This window comes from Jaculus jaculus, chromosome 15 (assembly GCF_020740685.1).
Source record: "Jaculus jaculus isolate mJacJac1 chromosome 15, mJacJac1.mat.Y.cur, whole genome shotgun sequence".
NCBI lineage: Eukaryota > Metazoa > Chordata > Mammalia > Rodentia > Dipodidae > Jaculus > Jaculus jaculus.
The window spans coordinates 31,752,768-31,770,147 of record NC_059116.1 but is presented as its reverse complement, the minus strand read 5'-3'; the positions used below and the strand labels follow the sequence as shown (position 1 = coordinate 31,770,147).

The window sequence follows — 17,380 nt, the reverse complement described above, 5'->3', positions numbered from 1 at the left end:
CCTGAGAAATGAGGGAAATACCAAGAAAAGCAGCAGCCCATGCAAAATCATTCTAGCATGGTCAGCTCCCAGTAGCCCCAAGATGTCTTCATGTCTCAACTGGTTCATCCAACTAACTTATCCTCATCCAGATATGCACAGCTTCTCAGCTGGTGTCTACCATTTGAGGAGTAACACACTTTATTAGTATCGTTTTTAATTAAGAACATGCTTTGTATGGATACATCTTGTGTGGTTACCATCTTTTCCCTCCTCCTTGCCTCCATTCTGATGAGGGCCCCTCTCAGCGGGTATTCCCCATGGGGTTGTGAGTTATGTGTTTTTGGGAGCAGCAGGTAGTTATTGGTGGGTGGGGAAATGCCTCTGGGTATGGCGTCCCAACCTGTACTCTTACAGCCTTTCTGCCTCCTCCTCCACAAAATCCCTTGAGCCTTCGGTGATGAGCTCTCGGGAACCTCTGAATCTCTGCTTTCATAAGTGTTGGGTGTCCTCAGGGTCTGCCTCCTTCACCCTGGAGCTGACTGTGGGACTCTTGCTAGTCTCCCCACTTTCTCTGTGGTTTCACCTAGGCCCTGGCTGAAGTGTGTGGGGTAACACACATTTTTGCTTCTTTGTTAAATTTGTTATGGGGTATACTCACATGGGGATGCAGATGCTCCAATCTGATGCATGTGCATAGAAAGACCAGAAGAGAATGGCTCTTATGTTTCTTTCTCTGACATTTAGTGTGTCCCTCAAAATGGAGCTCCTGTCAGAAAGCCCCAGCGATTGGCTGGGCGATATCCACTGCAGATTGGGGTTATACACATGCGTGGACAGTCCCAGCTTCTTACATGGATTCTGAGAAATCAAACATGGCATTTTTTTTTTTTTTTTGGTCTAAAAGGCCCTCATGTTTAAATAGCAAGTGCTCTTAATTACAGAGCCATCTTCCAAGTCTCCCAAGAATATTTAATCAATATAGAGTCGCTGCCCTCAGAAACTTCAGCTCTACTCCAATCTGGGTTAGTGACCCTGCAACCCTGATGCACAGCTGTTGTCTTCAATGTCCTTGCTTGTTGCTCCTCTCAGATATTCTTTATCTTGTACTTTGGAAACCTTTTCTCTGGGCCCTTGCATTTTTTTTTTTTTTTTTTTTGGTGTTCTCCCTAATAGAGCACATCATACACAATCCAGGAGCATCCTGAGGAAAAAAAAATTATTTTACATCATCATGGATACAAACTTTATAAAATTTACTAAATCTGAAAATGTTTGCTAATAATTAAATCATTATTAAGAACTGTGGAGACATCCTGACCTATACTCTTGATATTTTTACCTTTTTGAAAGTATTTTAGTTCTAATTTTTATCTCAGTCTTGAAAAGTTCTCCAAACAGGGTTGGGCATGGCCTGTATTTATTGTGTCGAGTCATTAATTGATTGCTATTGTCTTAACATTCTGTCAATACTTTGAAGGTATTAAAGTTCTTACATTTATGGTCACTTCCTTTTCCCCATGCCTTTTTTTTTTTTTCTCCTGATCCTCTTCATTTCCTTTTCTTTGATTTAATTTCATTTTATGTTGCATTTGGAGTGCTGGAGACGGAGCCCTGGGTCTTGTGTATACCAGCTAAGCTCCCGAGCTACTTTCCTAGCCCTCTTTTCATTATATTAAACTCCTGTTTTGGGAAAATCTTCTCTCCTTCGTGATTCTTGAGGACTCATTCAGATTTAGAACTACGTACTATTTAAATCAGGCAGAAAATGGAATATAGAAGTAGGTTTCACATGTGGCTTTTCTAAAAAGTAGAGACAGGAGGGAGAGTGTCAGTGGATTCACTCACTGTTGTTGGTATCTATGTCTATGAACCTTTGGTCTAGGGCTGGTTCCCCAGAAAACACGATTTGGAGACTGGAGTCCATAATTCTGACAGGTAGTGGATGGAATTAGCAAGCTAGAGGTACTCGCATTTTCAAAGAAACTTGCAGTTATGAGATGCCCACTCGCCACACCCAGACCTTTGTCTTTACTAGAGCCACTCTGTCCGCATCCCGTCGCTCCGTTTCCGCACCTTGTGTCTACCAGAACCACATCATTCCCTGCCCTTCTCCACTACTCCAACCCCTGGCTCATGTAATAGGTTCTGTGTTTCTTCCTGTGTATCTCCAATGAGGGAAATACATGGCACATGGAAGGAAAGAACTTTGGGATTAAGGGCCTCAAGAAAGCTATCTTGTATATATATATTCCATGTAATGTGCATTAAGATTGTATTGCTTGGTTTATTTTTGTGTCTCACTCATGCATCCAGTGCCCAAGCTTTTATTGACTCTGCCAATGATCAAACCCATTTCCCTTCACATCTCTTTCCTACTCTCCTTTGATAAGCTCATCAACTGCCATTCTCCCTGCTCTTCAGATTTAAAGGTAATTAAGTCTTTTTTGTTTGGTATAAATACTTTAGAGTTTTAACTGCCAAAATTAATAGAATTTATAGAAAGGCTACATGTTTTCAGTACACCATATGTAATCCTATGAATTTTGTGCTAATAGTTTTACAGATTGAAGTGTATTAAAAAAATCATGCAATTATGTTATAATCCCTTTCAGCAAAGCTAAACAGGGTTGACTAAACATTATTTAAAGTATAACTTGAAAGATAATGGACCTTAGGAACAGCAATATTCATTAATTTGAATGTACGGAAAATATTAACTAAAACAAAATATTTTTATGAGCCTCAGTAATAATGGAATTAGATAAACACTTCATTTGTCCCTGAAACACTATGTGTTAATATGGGTTAAGGTGGACTAATTCATGGAAAACTGATGTACAAAATACCTTTACCTGTTAAACAAGGCCAAACTTGCCCTTTACAAAGGAAGTATATTACGTTAGTGTGCAAATATTATTTCCTCCCAAATTAGAGAGTATTGACTATTTTAACCTGTATTATGTCTGTAAATATTTTTTTTTCTCTCATAGCCTAAGTTAATGAGGTAAGGCTTGTTGATCTCCTCATTAAAGTTCTGAAAATAGGATGTATGATAAATGCAGTGTCAGTTACTAAGCAAAGGGAGAACCAGTGAAGCTAACCATGATCGATGCCCAGTCCCCACGCCATGACACTGCTTAGATGTTTAATGAGGCTCTTATGGTCTGATTACCACCACTCCTTGGCTTAAGATCGTTACACTGTCAGTAGAAATCTTGTGCTGATATTGACCTTTGTTTATAATTGTTTGCCTTTCCTTAATTTTTTGGTGACCTGACATGCAATTCAGTTTCCAAATCTACAAAAAGTTTCTCTTATAAATTTGAAAAATCAAGGGCATCCTCATGGAGTGAGCAGTAACTGGATCTACAGACCCTTCAGTCTATAGATGAATATTGTTACACTGTCCAGCCTGGATTCTGCTAGTCAATCTAATAAATCTCCTTTGTGATACCAAGGAAATAAAAAGGGAGTGGATTTGCAATGGTAATTTGTTATGGAGTAGTGTATGAAGAAATTCATCCACTCTGTTGGAAGAATTCAGTGTAGAACATTGTAGCTGATGGAGGCTTTCCTGCAATGCTGACTTTATGAATTTATAAGTTCTCAGTCTGTCCTTTCTGAATGCCATGCACACTGGGCAGGAAGGTAGTGTAGTTAGGAAGACCCAGGTTCATCCACCAACCCTACTGTGTACTAGGTATATGACCTAGAGGAAATAAGTCATCCTGAGATAATATTACCATGTCCTGAACTGAAGTCTGAACACAATGCTCACATAGCTATGCATGAAAAACCCAGTGCCTACATTTTGAATAACAAGGGTTAATAATCATGTTCGTTTTTCTAAAGCAGTCCAAGAAACAGAAAAGGCAAAGTTTGTAACAATATGAACTTTAAAAACAAAATTTTTAATTGAATTGGATCCTAATTCACATGATTTATCATGTAATGTGTTTATCTCTTGAGTGTAGCTCTCTGTTAGAATGTGTATAAATGTTTCCCAACTTTTCTAGTGCTGACTAGGGTGAATAAGTATGTGTTAGAATCAAGTAGGAAACTTTTTCATTTTTTATCTCATATCTCCATTTTCAGTCTAAGAAATTCTGACATGTCACACCCTGTCCAGTAAAAAATTCACTGTTCCCAGCCTATGGGGAAAAAAAGTCTGAAATTCAATTCTTTAAGACTTTCTGAAGTCATATGTCAGGAATGTAAAGTGCTTTAAAACATACTGCTTTCAATTACATTTGAATCAATGACAGTAATTCTCACTTATCTCATTATATAGCCTTATAAATAATTATCCAAGTTTTAATATATCTATACCAATGACATAAAAATTGCAAATTTTAAGCAGACATATCAGTGCACAAGAAACTAAAACATTTATTTCAAACTTGACATTGGAGTAAATGAAGAAAAAACATCCTGTCTGTTCTAAGTGTTCAGATAATTCAGTGTTAAGAATAAATTCACCATCATTAGTCAATGTGTAAATTTGCATTTCTGGGATAAAAATAATTCATTTTTGTTGTTGATACTGTTAGCCCCAGTGAAAATGAAAAATGTGTATTGGGTCATTAGTATGTGTAAAGTAATGTGTTATCCTAAATGTATAATTTCATCTAATCATTTAACCACTTGAGAGAGTTCCTTTCAGGAATAATGCAGGATAGCCACAAATTTTGTGCTTACATCACCTTGTATACCCACAACCTAACCTTCAAACTTTCGTTAGAATATCTTTGTCTGTGTCTTGATTTCACCTCACAGAGATATACAAGTAATATGGTATATTTATGCACCATTGAAATATTTTAAGTATTTTAACAATTCTAAGTCTCATTTACCAGAATAATATTGTGTTTTTATTAAATGATATTATGAGTCTCCTTTTTTACATTAGTGATTTTTAATTGCACTCCATTTTCTCTGTGTTCTTTTTTAAAAAAATATTTTTATTTTTATTTATTTATTTGACAGAGAGAAAAAAGGAGAGAGAGAGAGAGAGAGAGAGAGAGAGAGAGAGAGAGGGAGGAGAGAGAGAGAGAGAATGGGCGAGCCAGGGCTCCAGCCACAGCAAAGAAACTCCAGGCACATGTGCCCCCTTGTGCATTGGCTTACATGGGTCCTGGGGAATCAAACCTGGGTACTTTGGCTTTGCAGACAAATGCCTTAACTGCTAAGCCATCCCTTCAGCCCACTCTGTGTACTTTTTATGATTAAGATTTATTCTTATGGATTTTCTAGTATGAGCATATTGTATGTTGGTCACATTCCCATCTGGTTACACTCTTGTAGCCCCTCTCTCTCCTACTCATTCCACTGAGGGTCATTCTCAGTGGGATGGTTGGTATTCACTGTGGGGTCATGAATACACAAGTCAGGTTCAGTGGGAGGGACAATGTCTCGGGATATAACTTCCTGCCCTGTGAGTAAGCAAAGGTTTTGGCAATAGCCTGTGTTGTTTACTGGTGCATGCTTCCTGTTTCCATGCTCTCCTGTTCTCAGTTTAGTTCCTTGCCAGTACTATGGAAGCTTCCTACAAATTTCAAACAAACCAAGCTGTTCCATGATCAAAACCACATTTTTTTGTATGTATGATTTTTTTCCCATCATGATCCATTTTCCTACAAATTTCTTTATTTCATTATTTTCCTCATTGCCATGTAGAATTTCATTATGCATATGTACCATGTCTTCCTTATTCATGCATCACCTGATGAGGATCTTGCCTGTTTCGAATTCCTAGCCATTGTAAATGCAGCAGCAAGAAACACAGATGAGCAAGTATCTCTGTAATGGAGTACAGTCTTTGAGAGTACATGTCCAGGAGTGGTATTGCTAGACCAATTGGTGGGTGGATGTGGTAGTTTGAATGAATGGCTCCCAATATATTCAGGTTTCTATTAACATTTGTAATTTGGATCTACAGCCATCTGGCTGGAGGAGGTGTCACTGGGCAGATCCTAGGGTCCAGCCCTAAGGTGTGGGGGTGGATTTAGAAGTCGAGCTTTGAGCTAAGCCTGGAGCTCCAGAAGTGTGCTTGCTTGTGGCTTTTCTCTCTGTGCATGGACCTGTGAAAGCTGGTCAGTTTCTTCTGTCATTATGAAACTTCTCTATCTTCAATAACTCCCTTCCTCCACAACTGTGCCTGGTCTGAAAGCTCATCCCAGTAATGTAAGGCTAACTACTATAGTGTGTTTTCAGATTTGTTAAAAAAGTATTGATAGGCATATATCCAAAGGACTCATCTCATTTCCTTAGAAGTACATGCTCAACCATGTTTATTGCTGCTCAATTTATAATAGCTGGGAAATGGAACCAGCCTAGATGTCCCTCAACAGATGAGTGGATAATGAAGATGTGGTACATTTATACAATGGAGTTCTACTCAGCGGTAAAGAAAAATGAAGTTATGAAATTTGCAGAAAAATGGATGGACCTGGAAAGTATTATACTAAGTCAGGTAACCCAGGCCCAGAAAGCCAAGCGCCACATGTTCTCCCTCATATGGGGATCCTAGCTACAGATGACTGGGCTTCTGTGTGAGAATGAAAATACTTAGTAGCAGAGGCCAGTAAGTTGAAAAGGAGACATAAAGGGTGGAGAAAGGAAGGGAGGAGGATACTTAATAGGTTGATATTGTATATATGTAATTACAATGATTGTAATGGGGAGGTAATATGATTGAGAATGGAATTTCAAACGGGAAAGTGTGGGGGTGGGGAGGGTGGGAATTACCATGGGATATATTTTATAATCATGGAAAATGTTAATAAAAATTAAAAAAAAGTATTTATAAAGAGGGAGAGAGAGAGAGAGAGAGAGAGAGAGAGAGAGAGAGAGAGAGAGAGAGAGAGAAAGAGAGAGCGCATCAGGGCATCCAGAAGCTGCAAACAAACTCCAGACACATGCATCTGGCTTATATGGGTCCTGGGGAGTTGAACCTGGGTCCTTTGGCTTTGCAGGCAAGAGCCTTAATCACTAAGCCATCTCTCCAGCCCTATTTTCAGATTTTTGATTTTTCTCTTTTAAAGAGCTTCTAACTTGATTTCCATAGTGGGTAAACAAGCTTTCCTCTTTGCCCACACCATCGCCAGATTTTGTGGTCATTTGATAATTTGATGATAGCCATTCTGCCTGGAGTTAGATAGAATCTCAAAGTTGTTCCAATTTGCATTTCCCTGACAGACAAAGATGTCGAATTAGCTTTTTAGGTGCTTATTGGCCATTTGTATTATTCCCTCTGTACAGTTCATTGCTCCATTGTTTGAATGGGTTGCTAGCTTTTTTTTTTTTAAAAAAAGTATTTAATTAATTTATTTATTTGAGAGAAAGAGAGAGAGAGAGAGAGAGAGAGAGAGACTAGGTGTGCCAGGGCCTCCAGCCACAGCAAACAAACTCCAGAAGCATGAGCCCCCTTGTGCATCTGGTGAGTATTGGGGAATTGAACCGGGATCCTTTGGTTTTTCAGGCTAATGCCTTAACCGCTAAGCCATCTCTCCAGCCCAGCCCCAGGTTGCTAGCTTTTTTGTTGCTTACTTTTGTGTGTATGTGTGTTAATGGCATATTCTAGATATTAAACCTCTGTCAGATGTGTTGCTGGTGCTACATTTGGAGTTGATGTTGTGCATGGTGAGAGGAGTGGGTCTAGAGTCTTCTACAAGCACCATATGCTGAGGACGCCATCTCCAGGGAGCTGTAGTTACTAGAATTTAAACCTGAACCTTTTATTCTATTTCATTAATCTATGTGTCTCTCCTTGTGCCAGTACCAAGCTGTTTGCATCACTATGGCTTTGTAGTCTGTGTATCTTGAAGTCAGGTATGGTGATACTACCAGGATTGTTCCTTTTTCTGAGGATTTTTATTCTGTCTGAGGCCTTTTGTGCTTCCGTGTGAATTTTGAGATTATTTTTATAATCATGAAGAATATTGCTGGTGTTTTGATTGAAACTGGAGTAAATCTACATGTTGCTTTTGGAAGGATGCCCATTGTCATGATGCTCATTCTTCTGATTAATGATCATGGGAGGTCTTTCCACCCTGTCATAGTTTAACTTCTTCTTTTCCAATTTGTATTGTATTCCTTTTACATCTTTCTTTGTCTTATCACTTGAATGAAGACTGCAAATACTATGTTGAAAAGCAGAGGTGAGAATGGGCTTGCCTTTTTATAGACCTTAATGAGGATAATTTAAGTTTTCCCCCCATTTACTATGATATGGTCTTTAGGTTTATATATGGCTCTTATTATATTGTGAAAAGATACCTTCATCTTTAGTCTCCACAGTAGTTTAATCCACTTCTATTGAAATTATCATGTCACATCTGTCCTTATCTATTTATTTGATGAATTATGTTTATAGATTCATTTATGGTGAACCATCCCTGCATCCCCTGATCGAGGTGGATGCTACTTTTAATGTCTTCTTGGAATTGATTTGCAGGAATTAAATTGAGAGTATTTGTGTCTATGTTTATCAGGGATATTAGTCTATAATTTTCTTCTCTTATTGCTTCTCTGTCTGGTATCAGTATTATTGTAATGCTGACTTCATAGACAAAGTCAGTGAGTATTCCATCTTTTTCAATTATGAGAAATAATGCAACACTTGGTCTGCATAAAATGAAGGCTTGATAAAATTCAGACATAAAACCATCTGGGCTTGAACTTTTTCTTCGGGAGTTTTTAGTTACCTTGTTAATCTTGTTAGATGTTATAGCAGTATTTGGGTAATTTAGCTCTTCTGGTCTTAGTTTTGGGAGATGCTATAAATCAAGAAATTTTCCATTTCTTCCAGATTTTTCAATTTTGTGGAATAAAGATTTTCTAAATACATACTGATGATTCTTCCAAATCATTGGGATCTGTTGTTACGACATCTTTTTCATCTCTAATCTTGTTTATTTGACTCCTCTCTTTTGTTTGCTTTTGATCAATTTGGCTAGGGGCTTATCAATCTTATTTTTTCAAAGAACTAACTATTTGAATTATCAGGTATTTAAGAGTGTTTTCTGAATTTCCAATTGATGGATTTCTGTTCTGATCTCGCTTATTTTTTTCCCATTTGGCACTTTTGTGTTTGTGTTGTTGTTTTATCCAGAAAGTTGAGATAGATAGCTTAGGTTGTATATTTGAGATCGCTCTATTTTTGAAATGTAGGCATTTAGCACTATAAATTGTCCCTCAAGACTGCCTTTATTGTGTCTCAAAATTTTTACATATGTTGTAATTTCATTTCTATTTACTTTTAGAATTTTTTTTAATTTTGTTTTTGAGTTATTCAACTAATCATTCATTATTTAATAGTGATTTGTTCAGTCTCTAGGAATTGTTTTTTTTTAAATAAATTTTTATTTATTTATTTGAGAGCGACAGACACAGAGAGAAAGACAGATAGAGGGAGAGAGAGAGAATGGGCGCACCAGGGCTTCCAGCCTCTGCAAACGAACTCCAGACGTGTGTGCCCCCTTGTGCATCTGGCTAACGTGGGACCTGGGGAACCGAGCCTCGAACCGGGGTCCTTAGGCTTCACAGGCAAGCGTTTAACCGCTAAGCCATCTCTCCAGCCCTCTAGGAATTGTTTTATTTTCTATTATTTCTTTTGTTGATTTACAGTTGTATTCTGTTATAGTCATCTATAATACAGGGAGTTTTTTTTTTCCTGAATTTATTGAGACTTGCTTGATGACCTAATATGTGATATATTTTAGAGAAGTTTCCATGAGCTGCTAAGAATAATGTATATCTGTAGAGTTAGGTTGGAATATTCTGTAGATTTCTGTTAAGACCATGTGATGTATGATGTTGTTTAGCTCTAATATTTCTTTATTTTTGTTCAGATGATCTGTCTATTGATGATAGTGGGATATTAAAGTATCTTAATATTATTCTGTTGGGGATTATTTCTGATTTAATGCCTCGTATATTTTGCCATATGAAATCTGGTGTCCCTATATTTGGTTCATTACATTTATAGTTATAACATCCTCTCGTGGATGTGTTATTTTTCCCTTGTTGAGTGCAAAGTGACCTTTTCTTCTTTGGTGATTTTTATGCATTTTGTTCAGCTACCCTTTGAGTTCTTTTTGTCTGTTCTCTTCCATGTCATCCATCCATTTGTTCATGGACTCATTGTAGGTTTAATATGCCTATTGTAATTTCATTTTGGGATACTATGTTGATATGAATGAATATTTTTAATTACCATTTATGTAAACTTGCATAGTGAATGAATGCTACAAACATTTTCTTAAATTTATAGAGATGAATAACGTTTTCTTTGGAGAATGCATGTGGAAACGGAATATTTGACACTCACTCATGCTTATGTCTTCTAACTTAAGATACCAAGGAACTGACTACAATGTAACTAAAATATGTCAAAAATGATAAACTTAGCCATTTAAAAATTAAATTTAAATACTAATTTTACTTATATATTTAATTTGAATAATCTAATTATGTTTACAGTTTTAAAATCTTGAATGAAACCAGCTGACATAAATGAATTATTAATTATAAGGAATGATAGAGGATTCTAACAGCAAGTGTGAGCATATAGGTAAGAGATTATATTGGCAAAGAGCCATTTGCTTGGCCATGGATGCTGAGGCAGAAGCTATTTAAAAGTTTTGGTCCCAGAGTATTGGTAGCTTTTCTCTCATTTTATCACTTAGCAATTTTCCAGGTTGTTATAAAACAAGATAAAGAAACAGATAAATATGAACTTTCTTTGTAGAAACAGACAAATAACTAAAAAGAAAGAAGTCTATAAGGAATTACTTTTTGCTTAAAAATTATATCCTTTGCACAGATTTGGACATTTAGACATGACCTTTGACCTTTCACCTCCATTATTGAAACAAATAAAAGTTCAAAAAAGAAAAGGTTACTACAGAATGTTTTTGTCTGCATATTGCCAAAATATCTTTATTGGCTGAATGAAAATACTACCTTGCCAATGGTGTATTTTTACCTAATATATTTGCTTTAAGATGCTTTAATTTTAAATTCTACCTTCAAAACCAGTTTTTTTCAATATATTTCTTGCTGTTATGTGGTATACTGAATTGCCTTTGTGATGCCCACGTTTATTCTGGTTCTGAACAAAAGAATACTCTTTCATAATGACCTACTCACACAAAGCTATTATTGTATTAGTGGCCTTTCTGTAACTTTCAAACTAGCATATACCTATATGCAAAGCTATATGCTAACTGTTGGGGAAAGATTCCATAGTTGTGAAAAATCCATTGTTTTTCCTTATTATCCTTTCAACTTTTTTTGTTTTCATAACTCTTATTTTGTATTTAGCTCTTTGAGCTTTCTTTAGATTGTTTCAGTAGGATGAGAATCAACTTTTTGAAAATAATTTAAAAAACTTCTTCAATATCTTTTAATAAATTTCTCAGTGTTGTTTATATTTACAACTTTAGAGATGAGACCAAGAAAATAATCTTATAAGTTACCAAGCACCACAAAGTGGTGGGAAGCAGCATCCAGTTTAAAAAGTTGAAATTTGGTGTTAAAATATGAAATATAAAAGGGGATTGTGGTGGCACACACCTTTAATCCCAGCACTCTGGAGGCAGAGGTAGGAGGATCACCATGAGTTCAAGGCTACCCTGAGACTACATAGTGATTTTCAGGTCAGCCTCGGCTAGAGTGAAATCATACCTTGAAAAACAAAAACAAAACCAAACAAACAAACCAAAAGGAGATTGTGGGCTGGTGAGATATCTCAGTGGTTAAAAGCACTTACACGCACAGCATGCTGTGCTGAGTTTGATTTCCCAGCACCTATGTGGAGCCAAATGCACAAAGTAGCACATGTGTCTGGTGCTCATGTGCAGTGACAGGAAGCCCTGGTGTGCATTCTCTTTCTCTCTTAAAAAAAATGTTATTTACATAAATAAAAATATTTTCAAGGAAGAATACTAGATTGGCTTACACAACAGGGGGTGGGTCATCCAACAGGGGCCGAATTCACACTGGAAAGCTTCTTTGTCCATGAAGTTGGATGATTCAGCAGTTTCAAACTGGTCGAAAGGTCTGGAATACTCTTTGTTGGTCACTGGTGTTGAGACCATGCTGCAGGGACAAGAAGCTGGAGTTTGCTGTGACTTGAGTAAGGCAGCTGTAGCAAACACAGATGTTCTTGCCAACAAGAAGCAAAGGCAGCAAGCAGTGTGCCGTTTTATCAACTCTATATTTGTGCCTCATTGGAAGGTCCCATCTACTCTGAGAGAGGGTCTTCTTTCCTTATTCTACCCTTTCTTAAAGTGACATCAGAAGGCCTGCCCAGATTCCTACAGTTGACAACCAATACTAGAAATCGTTGTCATTGGTTCTTGTAGAGTTACTATTAGCTTTAAATACCTTTGAGTTCAGGTAACTTGGCTATGGGTAGACCAATGTTAGGAATGGATAGAAAAGTGGAAGGGCTGAAGAGAGCAAACCTTTAAGAAAGCTATCTAATGACTGGAAAGTGGGCAAAGTTCCTGTCACACAAACATGAAAACTTGAACTTAGATCCCAGTATTTACATAAAATTCTAGGTATGGTGGTCCATGCCTTTAATACCAGCACTAAAGAAGTGAAGACAGAAAGATCTCTGAGGTCTGCTGGATAGCTTGTTTAGTCCAATCAGTGAGTTCTGGGTTCAGTAAGAAACTATTTCGAAAAGTAATATGAAGTGAGTAATGTGAATAAGACATCAGGTCCAAACTTTGGCTTCCCGTTGTGTGTATAACATACATGCATGTGCACCCACATATACACATGTACCCACATATATTACAGTATGCACGCACGTGCACACACACACACACACACACGCATACACACACAAACACACACACACACACACACAAACACAAGCTACTGAAGTGCTCTGGTTGAGGGAAGAAAGGGATTTGGTCTGTAGTTACAGGGACGAAGATGAAGAGAAACCAACTTAGGAGATAGATAGTATGCAGTAGGCAAAATGATGTCACTTGGTAATGTACTATGTCTGGGTAAGATGTAGCACTTAATGGAGTATGCATTGAAGAAAGTACATGGGTCTTCAACTGGGGAAATTGATGAATGTCAGTGCCAGTCATTGACTGGAGACTGAAAAAGGAACTCGATTTAATATAGAAACTTGAAAAGCTTTTAGGATATCTAAATGACTATGCTAACTCTGCATGTGGATGGATACAACTTATGCTCAGAAATATATGATGAGTAGAAAAGAGAAATTTGAAAAATTTCTACATAATTAAAGTGATTAAAGCTATATTTCAAGCTGAAATTGAGAGGCATATAGGATGAGAACAGACAAGGGCAAGTCTTGAGACAGACTAATATTGATGATCAGATAAAGAAGGATGAGTTTAAACAAAAGAAATGAAAAGAGAGAGTCAGAAAAGGTGTAGATAGAGGGCACAGATGCAAGAAGCATTTCTGAGATAAGAACACAAGATATCAAAATTAATTAAAGTGGAGTTAAGCTCGAAGAGAGGAAAGAAGAATGGTAGCTGGCTTCCTAGTTTTCATGAATGGACAAATGATGACTGAGATGCAAAGAGAATTGAGTGAGTTTGACTATGTGAAGTTTGAGACAGCTGCAAGTCATTGAAGCACAAGCATCTAGAAGTGATCATAGAAAGATCAGCTTCTTTTTAAAAATGTAACCCTTTTATGTGCCAGGCATAAAGCACCTTGCAAATCTTTTCAGTCTAATGAGATTTATTTCATAAAGATAAATATCAAGGGACAACAAAAGTCCAGATTTCTTATGGTCTGGTCATGTAAGACTCAGTGAAGTTACCCACCAAGCCAGAGTTTTATCTTAGTGAGGTCTACTTCTACTCTAGATGAAGGGCCATTGGGAGTGAGAGGATAACATGATACAATAGGACAAACCAATGAAGGGTCTTTGTTTCTAAGTGGGAAACATAAATACCACCTGGTCTGTTCCAAATGGGCATGCTCTATTTCAGAATGTTGTATTTCAGAACTTTCTAAACATATTTTTCAATGTTTTACTTATTTATATATTTAGTGGAGGAAGAGAGTGAGTGAGAAAGAGAGAGAGAGAGAGAGAGAGAGAATGGAATGCCAGGGCCACTGCAAACAAACTCCAAGCGCATATGCCACCTTGCATCTGGCTTATGTGGGAACTGAGGAATTGAACCTGGGTTCTCAGGTTTTACAGGCAAGTGCCTCAGCCACTAAGCTATCTCTCCAGCCCTGTAGACATATTCTTGAAAACTATGAGCAAAAGCATGGGGAGAAGTGTTTCCTGCCAAAGCCACACCAAGGATAACATGTAGGAGTACTTACTCTAAACATTTAATTTTTATTAATGTACTAAATGTCATAGCAAATGTAATTTTAAAGTTTTGTTTGAGAGAAAGAGAGAGACAGATTGAGAAAGAGAGAGAGAGAGAAAAAGAGAGAGAGAGAAAGAGAGAAAGTATTGGCATGCCAGGGTCTGAGCCACTGAAATCAAAGTCCAGATGCTTGCACTACCTACTGGGCCTGTGCAATCTTGAGCTTGCCTCACCTTTGTGCTTCTGGTTCACGTGGGATCTAGAGTGTGTAACATGGATCCTTAGACTTTGCAGGCAAGTGCCTTAATGACTAAGCCATGTCTTCCAGCCCACAGCAGATGTATTTTAAGCACGAGGCAATAGAAGTTTGGGAATACTGAGTAATTTGTTGGGAATCACACAATTCGTAAGTAGTGGAGTCAGAGTGTCAGCCTAGGCAGTCTGTGTTAAACTGCTTTAACTACATATGTCTAAAGACAGGGTACAGCAGGGCCTGGAATATAAATTCAGTAGTATCCATTATTGGTGTTAAAATCATGGGAGAAGTGGAAGGAGGGTAAATAGAATGAACAAAGCTGGTGATAATGGGACAAATGGGCATTTATGTGGATGGCAGTATAAAATGTGGCAATTTTAAACAGATAAAGGAAACAAATAAGTGAAGGGGCACAAAGAAACCAAAAGATAAAGCATCACCCAAGCCAGGCTTGTGAGAAGCATTTAGATTGGCACCAAGTACAGAAGCAGTTGGCTAGACCTGTAGCCTCAGGCTGAAGGTGATGGCGCGCTATAGGACTCAGGAGAAATCCCAGTGAACTCAAAAAAAGCTCTGTTTTGGTAATTTATCAGGGATAGAACCTCAATTATTGGAAGTAGTTGGATGCAAATGAGGTGAGAGCACGAAAATAGTAAATATGCTTAATTTTTTTTGAAGATATTTGTATGAGTAATCTAAAAGTTGGCTCAGGGTTCTGGAGAGGTGGATCCATTTGTGCTTGCTGCACAAGCATGCGGACCTGAGTTTGAATCCCCAGCACCCACACAAAATGCTGGTCATTGAGATCGTAAGTGATCTGTGGATGTAAAGATGAATATTCAGGAGGCACTTTAATAGTGTATCCATTTAACCTCAGTAAGAATGGCGTTTTATTATCTTCTTTTTTTTTTGTAATTTTTGTAGTGGGAGGTGGTGAGTGTAGGGAATCATAACGGGTCAAGTGCTGTAAATAAGTGATTGAGGAGTTCTTGCCCTTCAATGAAACATGCATGCCATGCATTCCAAGGCTTAGGGAACATTGTGGATGGTGGATGGAAAGAATGTAAGAGCTGGAGGATGAGGAGAAGTGCTGTGGAACTCTGTCATTTGGACATAATAAGGCCTTCCTACTCATGAACTCTCACTAATTGTGTTGGCCCATATAAGACTTTCACATGAATGTATCAGCCAATGTTCAGTTAGAGATAAAGGAGAACTTTGGGAGGCTAATTCCCTCCCAAATTAGCTAATGACAGGGAGAAGTTGCTCAGAATTCATTCTCTTCCATGGTATATTTACTAGTAAGAGACAAGAACAGAGGACAGTGTGACTCAGGATGTAAGGGAAGGTAATGCAGGGTACATATGATTAAAATTTCATATATTTGCATAAAAATATTAATGAAACCAATAAAGAAAATGCCAGATGTGGCAGCACAGCCCGATAGTTCCAGCACTGAGGAAGCAGAAACAGGAGTGTTGTTGGGGTCTGCTGCCTTGCTAGATGAGCCAAATCCATTAGTTCAGGATTTAGAGAGTGAGACTCTGTGCGAATATACGTAGTAGAGGAGTGCTGTATGGGAAGACACTCAGTGTTGACCTCTGATCTCCAGATGCATGCATTTTCATATGCATATGCAAAACCAAAAACTTGTTTAGGATCCTAAAGAAGGAACATAAGAGAGAAAGAGGTTCTCGAGGAAGACAGACATTTTGATTGAGTTTTAGGTTACAAAAGTAACCTAAAGAGAGGAGAGGACGGATGCAAAAAGATCTGAAGAAATATGGGGGAATTATGAAGGGTGAATGAAGCCTGTGAGTTGAAAGCAGATCCCAGTAAGCATATATTCATTCAACAGAGAAGAATAAAGGCTCTGGTGAGATAGATTCACTTTTAATTAAAGTGGAAATTTAAAAATAATGAATCTTAAGGTCATCCTCTAAAAGTAAAGTTGGAGGAGTCAAAATAATTTGGAAACTAAGTCATTGTATCAACTTTCTTTCAAGGAACAGAGTTATAGAACTAATTCTTGTTATGAAAAGGGTTACTAGATTGGCTTACAGGATATGAGCTGTTTACAAACTAGAGAACTCACTGGAAATGCCACTAGTCTTTAGCTCATGTTAGAAGGCTGGTGGTGATGGTTTTAATAGCTATGAAGGATGGAAGCAACAGGGTAGACACACTCACCAGCAAGTAGCAAGAGCATCAAGTCAAAAGACCCTGTGTTCTCTAGTAGTTTCTTTACCTATCGTCTACTATGGAAAGACTGCCCACCCACCCTGAAGGAAAGTCTTTCTTTTTCAGTTAATCATTCTTGGAAATGCTCGTACAGACCCTCTTGAGATACACATTTGATTCCTGTTCTGATCAGATTGACAATAGAATTTAAGGGACACAAGCAAGCATTTTTTTTTAATAGTCAGAAGGATTGGGAGGGTAGATAAAAAAGTAAAATGAAATATTACAATTGAAACACACTGCAATTTTATTGGTATTGATATAGGTATTGACTTAATTCTAATATACAGAATAGCATTAAGTAACTTGGAGCTATTTAGTACAAAAAATGGAATTGTATCATTTATTCAAAGATCCCTTGGGTATAGTGGTTAAAATAAAGAATAGAACTGCAAAGAATGCAAGATCATGCTGACCGTAAATTCAAATTTTCCATCAAAGATTTCATTATAAGGAGGAAAGATAATCAAGTGAGTGTATTTGACCTGGAAGAAATGTGGCTATTTTCAGACTGATAACTTCTGAGTTTATGAACACATGTATAGGAAATGATATACTTGTGCTAATGGAG

At 37.5% G+C, this 17,380-nt stretch overlaps 1 pseudogene; it reads right to left on the bottom strand.

The window, feature by feature from the left end:
- LOC101613135 overlaps positions 1–12,083 on the bottom strand; it is a 62,864-nt pseudogene extending 50,781 nt beyond the window's left edge.
- Between the last annotated feature and the right edge of the window lie 5,297 nt (positions 12,084–17,380).